The sequence below is a fragment of the Pogona vitticeps genome, chromosome 2, assembly GCF_051106095.1.
Source record: "Pogona vitticeps strain Pit_001003342236 chromosome 2, PviZW2.1, whole genome shotgun sequence".
NCBI lineage: Eukaryota > Metazoa > Chordata > Lepidosauria > Squamata > Agamidae > Pogona > Pogona vitticeps.
Genome location: NC_135784.1, coordinates 306,015,046 through 306,026,586, shown reverse-complemented (window position 1 = coordinate 306,026,586; position 11,541 = coordinate 306,015,046).

The window sequence follows — 11,541 nt, the reverse complement described above, 5'->3', positions numbered from 1 at the left end:
CTGGAAACCTTCCGGACACCCCCCCACCCTGCAGCCGCCGCTTGAAGCCTGCCCGGGCCGCCTACCCAAGCCGTTCTCGGACGCCTGGACGTCCGAGAATGGCTGGGGAAAGCAGCGCGGGGAGGCTTCAAGCGGCGGCTGCAGGGTGGGGGGGGTGTCCGCTCCCAGCGACCCCCCATGGCTTGGATCCAAGCTGTGGGGGCAGGCTGAGAGGGTGGTGGGATTGGGCTGCCTTTCAGGCATCCCGGGTTTGGATCCCACCCGCCGCCGGTTACCCTAACCGGCGGCGGGTGGGATCCAAGCCCGGGATGCCTGAAAGGCATTCCAATCCCACCACCCTCCCCCCGCGGCTTGGATCCGAGCCACGGCGGCTACCCCAGCCATGGCCGGACTCTAGGGAGTCAAGCCATGGCTGAGTTAGCCGCCGTGGGTCAGATCCAAGCCACGGGGGGAGGGAAAAAACCGGATAATCCATTCCTATTGGAACGGATTAACCGGTTTCCAATGCATTCCTATGGGAAATGGTGCTTCACATAACGATGTTTTCACATAACGATGTTTTGTTTGGAACCAATTAACATCGTTATGTGAGGCACCACTGTATATAAAACATAACTGACAGAGTTTGCACACAGCAGTTTCAAGTGTTATGATAAAAAAACCACACAGGGAGAGTAAAAATGGTATTCTCTTATTGTGTATGTTTGTGTGTGCCAGCACTTGATAGTAAATCAAATTATCACTTGTTCAAAACATTAAAGAACTTTTACTGTTTACAAACATATGCAGAATGTCTTATTCGTTTTTAGAGATGGGCAGTTCAGTGGTTCATGCCACTCCATCCCATAGGCACACAGCTGATCTGCAATTTAGTGTCCCACCCCTTCCAGCAGCCACCCACTCAGAGGCAGCACCTAGAGGAGGTGGGGCAGGGAAGCCAGGTCACTGCCTCTGAATGGGCAGCTGTGGGTGGAATGCTGACCCATAGAGCAACAAGGACCACTGAACGGGTGGTTCGTGCCCATTTCTAGTTGTTATTCTTAAATGTTTTGCTTATGTTGTTGATCCTCTCATTGCAAGCTGCGCAGAATAGTGGCCTGGCCATTATATGGGTGGGGTAAAAATTGAATTAAATAAATAAACAGTTGATGGATATAGGTGATCACAGAACAAAGGGAGGCTAATTGCCTTAGAGAAAGAATAAAGAGGAGTCGATAACGGATGTCCGAGCCAGCGGAGCCTACAGGCAACACCCTAAGAGCTCTCTTTATTGACTTAGCATGAGTTACATAGTATGTTGTGAAAATTCCAAGAGGATACTAGTTACCTAATCATAACCAGGACTGGCTGAAGAAATTCTTTGATCTTATGCTCTACCTCTAAGCGAAAGGGCAGAATGAGGGGTTACCCCGCCTGCTGGCAGCTGCCACTTCCTGCCAGGACTGTATGCACATCACTGGAACAGAATGCAGCTACAACCTTTAAGCAGAAGTTTCCCACAGATGGTGTCCTGCAGAGGAGCAGTAGGTCATCAGAAGAACCTTTCAAACAGAATGTCTCAGCTCTGGTCTCTAGGCAAGGCTAGGAAATAATCCTGCTTAAATGCTGGAGGTCCATTGCCAGGTGGAGGTTGGGACTCCTGAATGAGATGCATCAATAGTTTGACTCAGTAGAAGAACGCTTCCTATGCTTGGACCTTCAGGACACAGAAGCTGAGTCAGCAGGGACTCTGGGGGGCTGGAGTTCAAAACATCAGGAGGAGCATCCGATAGACCCATATCACTCTTTTCCAAACGGGTGCTTTCGGTAGGTGTTGGGCTACAGCTCCCAGGAAGCATTGCCAGTCGTCAAGGGGGACGGGCGATGCTCTTCAAAATATCAGGAGGAGGCCAGCTTGGGAAATGTGCTGCCTGAACTGAAAGGGTCTCTCCAGGTTTTACACTGGTGCTTCCTCCAGCTTTTAGCCGGAGATACCAGGGACTGAAAGGGAAGGAGGCTTCGCCATGTAAAGCATGTTTTCCTCCCACATTCAGCTGTGATGATGCTGAGCCCCTGCCATTGAAAATGGGTGGATTTTCCCCAGTGCAGGGAGGCAATGCATTGCTATACACTCATCGGCATGGAGCAAGAAGCACTCAGAAACTGTTCACAAACTTCAGCAGGTCCAAAATGCTGCAGTCAGATAATTAACTGGGTCTGATCACAGGGATTACATAACCTCCCTGTTACAGTAGGTCCCCTGGTTGCTGATCTGTTTCTGGGCAAAAGTCAAACAGCTGGTTTTAACCCATAAAGCTCAAAATGGCTCGGTTCCATCTCAAGGACTGATTCTCCCATTATGAGCCTGCCTAGGTGTTAAGTTCATCAGGAGAAGCCTTTCTCTCCATCCCGCCATCTTCCACAGGTGCACTTGGTGGGGACTCAGGAGAGGGCCTTCTCTGTGGCTGCTCCCAGACTGTGGAACTCCCACCCACTGGAGGCCAGACTGGCCCTGTCACGGCTGTCCTTCCACTAACAGACAAATAAATCTTTCTCTTCAGGCAAGCTTTCCCTTATTGATTGGTTCTCTGAAAGGGGTTTTTTAATGCAGTGTAGTGCCTTGTTGAATGCATTCTTGGTGCTGACTTTGCCATTTTTAGTTGGGCATTTGTTTGACTCCTTTTCAATATTTGCTTACTTACTGTTTTGTATAAAAGGGACATGGTGGTGCTGCGGGTTCAACCACAGAAGCCTCTGTGCTGCAAGGTCAGAAGACCTGCTGTCGTAAGATCGAATCCATGCAACAGAGTGAGCTCCCATCGCTTGTCCCAGCTCCCGCCAACCTAGCGGTTCTAAAGCATGTAAATGCGAGTCGATAAATAGGTACCGCCATGGCGGGGAGGCCACAGCATTCCGTGTCTAGTCACGCTGGCCACGTGACCACGGAAAACTGTCTTTGGACAAAACGCTCACTCTATGGCTTGGATACAGAGATGAGCACCGTGCCCTAGAGTTGGACACGACTGGACTAAATGTCAAGGGCAACCTTTACCTTTACTGTTTTGTATACGATACAGTCTTTTATGATGTAAGTCACCTTGGGTCCTTTTTGAGGAGAAACGTGAGGCAAAAATACTGTGTTTAAAATAACTGAAATAAAATAAAACTTGCAGAATATATTTTAATCCCTTTACATTTCTGGATCAAGGTATCTGCTAGAACTATTGTCTTGGTTTATTATTATAATTCAAAAACACCAGGCACAGTCAAAATTATAAAAATGTTGACTGGTATTTTATATCAGATAGGAGTTTTAACCCAAAACCTAAGCATCTGTTAAATATTGTATGTATGATGTTCCCAATATTGCCGCTTTCTGTAGCCATGATGATGATGATAATAATGAATAACAACAGCAGCAGCAGCCCTCCATTTCCTCTCCCTCCCCCCCCCCCAAAGATTGCCTTGTTTATGAATGTACATGCAATTATTCGGGCAAGAAAAAGGTCTCATGCTTGGCGTGTCAGTTCCTTTCATCTGTTTGCATTTCATGTGTCATCAGCAGGCACATTCCATACATCTTAATTATGTGATTATCTTGTAGGATGGAAATCTCCCTTTCCCTAGGGAGGAGGAGGAAGAGAATATTACAGGAGAGGAGGATGGAGGAAGTCAAAACTGATCAAATGGTTTCAGCATTGCTTTCGCTATTGATTTGCTAAGAGATTACTATTGTTGTTCCTCCTACCAGCTTCTCTCATTAGGGTCTTATTGATTGTTTAAAGCCTCATTATTGCTTCCAGTATCAGGGTGCATGGGGGGAGGGGGGGTTGGACAGATAAGGGATCCATATCAAACTATGAAATGTATGATGACCCTATTTGCTAAATTGAGCATTCCTTATTTGGCACCCCAACTCATTTCAAGAAATAATTAAACCTTTTACACCATCAGCTCCTGCCTTTTAATAAGGTCAGAGAAGGGATATGTGCTGTTGTTGTTTCCCCCTGCTGCTGCTACCATAAAACATGCAACCTGGAATTGATTTTTGGTGTTGCTTAGTCATTAAGGTGTGTCCGACTCTTCGTGACCCCATGGACCAGAGCACGCCAGGCCCTCCTGTCTTCCACTGCTTCCCAGAGTTGGGTCAAAGTCATGTTGGTTGCTTCGATGACACTGTCCAACCATCTTGTCCTCTGTCGTCCCCTTCTCCTCTTGCCCTCACACTTTCTTCACATCAGGGAGTCTTCTCTTCGCATGAGACTGCCAAAGTATTGGAGCCTTAGCTTCAGGATCTCTCCTTCCAGTGAGCACTCAGGGTTGATTTCCTTAATCAGGACCATCTATACATGGTAATGTCTCTGCTTTTTAAGATGTTATCTAGGTTTGTCATCGCTTTCCTCCCAAGAAGCAGGCATCTTTTAATTTTGGGGTTGCTTTCATGGAACACAAGAAAGTAAAATCTATCACTGCCTCCATCTCTTCCCCTTCTATTTCCCAGGAGGTGATGGGACCAGTGGCCATGATCTTAGTTTTCGTTTTTGTTTTTTTGATGTTGAGCTTCAGACCTTTTTTTTTGCATTTTCCTCTTTCACCCTCATTAAGAGGTTCTTTAATTCCTCCTCACTTTCTGCCATCAGAATGGGATCATCCACATATCTGAGGTTGTTGATATTTCTTCTGGCAATCTTAATTCCGTCTTGGGATTCCTCCAGTCCAGCCTTCCGCATGATGTATTCTGCATATGAGTTAAATAAGCTGGGGGACAATATACAGCCTTGTCGTACTCCTTTCCCAATTTTGAACCAATCAGTTGTTCCATGCCCAGTTCTAACTGTTGCTTCCTGTCCCACATATAGGTTTCTCAGGGGGTAGATAATGTGGTCAGGCACTCCCATTTCTTTAAGAACTTGCCATAGTTTGTTGTAGTCCACACTGTCAAAGGCTTTTGTGTAGTCAATGAAACAGAAGTAGATGTTTTTCTGGAACTCTTTGGGTTTCTCTACGTATAATCCAGCGCATGTTAGAAATTTGGTCTCTGGTTCCTCTGCCCCTTCGAAATCCAGCTTGTACTTCTGGGAGTTCTCGGTCCACATACTGCTGAAGCCTACCTTGTAAAATTCTGAGCATAACTTTGTTAGTGTTTGGGATTGATTGTAAGTACAAAAACCTGCCAGACAATTTTACTGCTCAAATGCATGTGCATTTAATAGTCCTTCCAGCTTATCTGTGTTGCAGGGGGGAAAAGCACGATTCTCTGATGTTAATTCAGCAGAAGTCATAAACAGCATTGGTCTCTTCCAGATGATATCCTTCTTTTCAAAGTTTGCACACTGGCTTTTTGAATGTGATGGCCAGTTCCAAGCAGAAAGAGTCCTTCTGCCAGTATTCATCAAATAAGAAATCCAATATTTTTTGCACTACTGTTATCTCCTGCCTCCTTCTCCCTCCCAGGCTCTTGATGCTGGCAAAATGTCTGCATCTGACATGCAAAATGCAGACTGGAATAAAAATAGGAGCAGCCTATGAAATGAGATTTTCCTGTCCTCCATAGCCTGAGTTTACTGGAAAAGGAAGTACAGTCCAGGGAGTTAAAAGAATCTGATGTCCTAATTAGTGAGTGCAGAAATGAAGCTTTCGTTTCAAAACAGAGGAAAGTTCTGCTCCAAAAGTGTGTAGGGAGTCATCTGCTACACGGAGTTTTGGGGAGTTTCTGTTGTAAATAAATCCCATTATCCCCAGTGGCTAGGCTGCTTGGGAAGGATCTCAAGATTCTGGTCCATCAACAACACAATCAAAACCCAAAACCAAACCGAATTCTGGTCCAATAACAACACGATCAAAATAAAATCAAAATCAAGACAAAATTTATTGTGATACTTTGAACTCTAACAGGTTTATTTAGTGCAAGTTCCTTGTGGATTATAACCCTCCTCCTGGGACATATGTAATGAATAATTCAGCCGCGGAGGACGGGTGTGTGAATACCATCCGATTGATTGGGAGCCAAATATTTGCTGTGCAAAATGGGGCTAAACCCTCTGAAGCCAGTTTGTGGGTGGCCCGAACTCCAGTTTCTGTAGACATTAATTGGTATTTGATTGTTCTTGCTGGGTGGGACACAAAAAATATCAAAAGCAAAGGAATGTGACCCGAGTTAGGGAGTGTTAGACAGCACCATCAGCTCTGGGAATGTGGAGGAACTTCAGTTTGTGAGCAAACTTCCTTCTGCTCCAGGCAGGAGACTTTAGGGGTTCTAGAAATTTCTAGAACCCCTAAAGAACCCCTAAATTTCTAGAACCCCTAAATCTAGAAATTCTAGAATGATGGGAGCTGCAGCCAAAAAAAAGTCTGACTCCACAGAGGAGGTTTTTTTTTACTACAATAAGACGGCAGTATCCGTGGCAAAAAGCCACTGCCTTCTAAATGTAGACAGTGGACTAGAGAGCGGGCAAAGGAAGAAGATCTCTAGAAAGAGAAACAATTATCCATTATTATTTGTTCACTACTAGAATAATAAACTTTTTGACAATAGGTGCATTGAGGGCCTTCTCTGTGGCTGCTCTCAGACTCTGGAACTCCCTCCCACTGGAGGCCAGCCCAGCCCCATCTTTGCTGTCCTTCCCCAAGCAGGCAAAGACCTTTCTCTTCAGGCAGGCTTTCCCTTAATTACTGGCTGCTGTGTGAGTTTTCAAATGGAAATTTGTGACTTATTGCTTGAATGTATTTTTTAAAATTATTATTATTATATACAAACTTAAAAACATTAACAATGTAACATATAATTAACAAAACAAAAAGACAAAAAGAAAAACTACTAGCTAAACATCCTTCCTTACCCTATGGATCAGAAATTTCATTGTTGTCTGGACCTCGAATGTCTTCAAGAGGATTCCAGTGGGCACTGAGTTCACTATATACTATATAAGTTTTCGCTCTAAGCTCCTGTCTTCTTCTGGGCCCAATTATGTATCAGCTTCCAGCTTTGCTTTACAAAATCACTCGGTTGATCCCGTAGTGCCTCTGAAAGCATGTCTCTTCATTCTTCCATTTCTGGGCCCAGAGTAACCTCGTTTGTTCGTTTAGTCATTCAATCGTGTCCGACTCTTCGTGACCCCATGGACCAGAGCACGCCAGGTCCTCCTGTCTTCCACTGCTTCCCAGAGTTGTGTCAAATTAATAATGGTTGCTTCAATGACACTGTCCATCCATCTCAGCCTCTATCGTCCCCTTCTACTCTTGCCTTCACACTTTCCTAATACCAAGGTCTTTTCCAAGGAGTCTTCTCTTCTCATGAGATGGCCAAAGTACTGGAGCCTCAGCTTCAGGATCTGTCCTTCCAGTAAGCACTCAGGGTTGATTTCTTTTAGAATTCATAGGTTTGCTCTCCTTGCAGTCCCGGGGACTCTCAAGAGCCTCCTCCAGCACCACAATTCAAAGGCATCAATTCTTCGGCGGTCTGCTTTCTTTATGGTCCAGCTCTCACTTCCATACATCACAACAGGGAAAACCATAGCTTTTTAAGATGCTGACAAGGTTTGTCACAGCTTTCCTCAAAAGAAGCAGGCGTCTTTTAATTTTGTGGCTGCTGTCACCATCTGCAGTGATCATGGAGCCCAAGAAAATAAAACCCATCACAGCCTCAATTTCTTCCTGTTCTGTTTGCCAGAAGGGGATGGAACCAGTGGCCATGTTTTTGATTTTTCTGATGCTGAGCTTCAGACCATATTTTTTTTTTTTGCACTTTCCTCTCTCACCCTCATTACAAGGTTCCTTAATTCCTCCTCACTTTCTGCCATCAGAGTGGTATCATCTGCATATCTGAGGTTGTTGATATTTCTTCCAGCAATCTTAATTCCGGTTTGGGATTCATCCAGTCCAGCCTTCCGCATCATGTATTCTGCATACAAGTTAAATAAGCTGGGGGACAATATACAGCCTTGTCGTACTCCTTTCCCAATTTTGAACCAATCAGTTGTTCCATGTCCAGTTCTAACTGTTGCTTCCTGTCCCACGTATAGGTTTCTCAGGAGGTAGATAAGGTGGTCAGGCACTCCCATTTCTTTAAGGACTTGCCATAGTTTGCTGTGGTCCACACAGTCAAAGGCTTTTGCATAGTCAATGAAGCAGAAGTAGATATTTTTCTGGAACTCTCTGGCTTTCTCCATAGTCCAGCGCTTTCTCCATAATCCAGCGCAGAGTAGCCTAGCTGCTGTGAATATATACAGTAGACTATATTTTATTTTCTTCTCAATAATTTCTGGCATTATATTCAATAATAACATTTCAGATTTAAAATTTAATTTCTGTTGAACAATTTGTTTTGCAATTTCTCAAGCCTGTGTCAATTTTTTAATTTTTTTTTAAAATTTAATTTTATTTTGCTTTTTTGCATGACCACCACATATGATAGTAAGTCCCTGGATTTTTTTTTTTTTTACATTTTCAACAAACATTGCTGTTACCTTCTGACATTTTTTGCCAATCTTTACAGGGGTAAAATGCCATCTATGAAACATTTTATGGATATTTTCTCTACGATTCACTGCCTTAATCATTTTATGATTCTCTTTCCCCATCTTTGTCCATTCATCAATATCAATATTGTACCCAAAATTTTGTGCCCATTTTACCATCGTCATTTTACCATTTCCATTGCTTGAATGTATTGTCGATGTTGCTTTTGCTTACTGCCTTTTAGTGCGGTATTTGCTTGATCCTTTTTGGCATTTGCATACTTACTGTTTTTACCTTTTAATATTGTCTTTTAATAATGTAAGATGCCATGGGCCCTTCTTAAGGAGAAAGCTGGGGTAAAAAATATTTTAAACAAACAAGCAGACAAATAAACAGACAGACAAGCAAGCAAGCAAGCAAGCAAGCAGATATCCACTTGGTTTCATCTGTCTTGCTCATAATTATTGCATAGTGACTGAGAGCTTAACTTGAGATTGTGTACAAACACATGTTAACAAGAGTTCAAATGGTTTTTCGGCATAAGATGGAGTCTATTGTATAATAATAAGAGAGGAGACAGTGGATGTGAATAACAGTGTGAAGCCGGAGAGACATCACTGTGGGTTAACCCCTGGCGTCCTCCATCCCCTGCTGAGGTTGCTTTGCATCCATTTCTTATGACTCATGCCTTACTTCAAGATCCCTGTCGTCAGCAGAGGCTCAGAGCTACTAGCAAAAGGCCACTTTATGCTGAGCCCTTCTTCTGAATCAAAAAAGCTGAACCGCCCGGAGCCACTGCAGCATGATGTAACTGAAGGGCAGAGGAGCAACTGATCCAAGCAGAAATGTGTAAGTTCTGGTCTATTGCAACCTCGTATTCTACTGGTGTCATTTCCTCATAAAGTTTGGTCTGAATACTGCATCTGTGAAAGCCCTTGCATAGAAGACAGCTCTGAGGTAATATACTCCTCCCTCTTGTCCTCTCACAGGGTGGAGATGAGTTAAATCAAATCGAATCAAATCAAATTAATTAAATTGAATCAAAGCAAATTAATTAAATTGAATTAAAGCAAATTAAATCACTGCGGGGTGGCTCAAAATCAACAATTCTTTTGTAAGATCAATCACAAAAAGTCCAATTTAAATTTTTAAAAAATCATATTTATATAAAAAAGGTCAATTTTCTAATCTTTGTAATGATTGATTTTTTTTAATCCACCCACCAATGATTTCAATCAAATCCACCCTGCTCTCTCACCACATTATCACTTGGGTTCAAAAATGTGGCTTGTTTGCCCCTTTTCTCCTTCAGGATTTCTCCAAAATCTCAGGATTTAACCTCTAGCTCCACAGCCAGAAACCTAACTCACTGAGCTATCCAATCGGCAATCTATGCAACCTTATGACCCCATTTACCCTAATCCCACCCACTCAAATTTAGCTGCCTAGCCATGACATGAGTAGTGTTGGGGCAAGTCGCACACTCATTGAATCTGAACAACCTCACAGAGCTCTCGTGAACATTAGAGAGGAGGAGGCGAGTTATATAGCCCCCCCCCCTTGAGCTCACAGCAGGAAAGGGGGATTTACATGCAATAAGAATATCTCTTACGGATCTCCCATGTCACATCTGCCTACTTCTGCTATTTATTCATACCACAGTATGATAGCTCCAAGAAATTAGCTTTCGTTGAAGCATTGGTTCCCCACATCATTTTTGGTGAGGCTATAAAAAAAACAGCTCCAGTCATTCCCTAGAATCCTAATAACGGTCTTTGCTGAAACATCTGCTCTTTTCTAGAAGCTGTTCCCCCCCCCCAGCAATTACTTGGTGGATACCTCTGAAAACGTATAACCAAAATGCCATGCCTGGAGATTTCTCCTGTTGCACAGTAACCTTTTAGGGCCTGCTAGCAGCTTCTAGTATAGGAAGAACTGAACCGCAGATATAATTATTTATTTATTTATTTATTTATTTGATTTTTACCCCGCCCCTCTAGACCATGTCTACCCATACTAATTGAAGGAGGAACAGTCTAGGAATGTCAAAGGGCTGATACAAGGTAATACAATTGAAGTCGGCCTTTGATTAATCAAAGCAGCATACAATGTTACACTTAGCAGATGGAGACACATCTGGAGAGTGAGTGAAGGAACAAAAAGCACATGAAAGAAATTGTTTGAATGTATTTTGTGTGTACAAAGACCTAAGGAGAAGCCAGGTAGTGGAGCTGCAAGAGATGGAATATGTATAGGGCAGATGCCATCTTGTCATGATGTGAAATTTTGTGTATATAGAATACAGTTGTGCCCCGCTTTATGATTACCCCGTTTAACGATGAATCCACTTGACGACAATGTTTTTGCGATCGCTTTTGTGATTGCAAAACGATGGTTTGAATGGGGTTTTCCCGCTTTGCGATGATCGGTTCCCTGCTTCAGGAACCAATTTTCGCTTTACGATGATCAAAAACAGCTGATTGTCGGGTTTCAAAATGGCCACTGGGTGTACAAAATGGCTCCTTGCTGTGTTTAGGAGCCATTTTTCGCTTTACAGGCACCCGAAAATGGTCGCCCCTATGGAGGATCTTTGCTGGACGGTGAGTTTTCAGCCCATTGGAACGCATTGAATGGTTTTCAATACATTTCAGTGGGCTTTTTAATTTCGCTTTACGACGTTTTCGCTCTACAGCGATTTTGCTGGAACTAATTAACATCATTAAGTGAGGCACCACTGTATTAAAATAAGACAGCACATCATGATTATGATTATGGAAGAAGCAGCCTTGAAGATTAAAGTGCTTTTAAAATTGAGTCTTGAGCTATAGTTTACTATAGTAATTTTAAAACAAATAACTTGCTTTACTATAACAATTCTGACAGTTGAGCAGGTTTTGCAGTTGATGACTTGCCAGGGATAAGGGATGCTGTTTTAATCATTTGCATTTTTTTTAAAAAAAATTATAACATTCTGACTTTCCAGTTTTCAGGTGGGGTGTAGATTTTTTCTATATATATTACAAGCTGTCAGGATCTGGCCCACACTGCCCTGGCAGCTGCAGGGTCGGGGCCAGCCTGACCCAAGAATGGCCTGGTGTTTGAAGG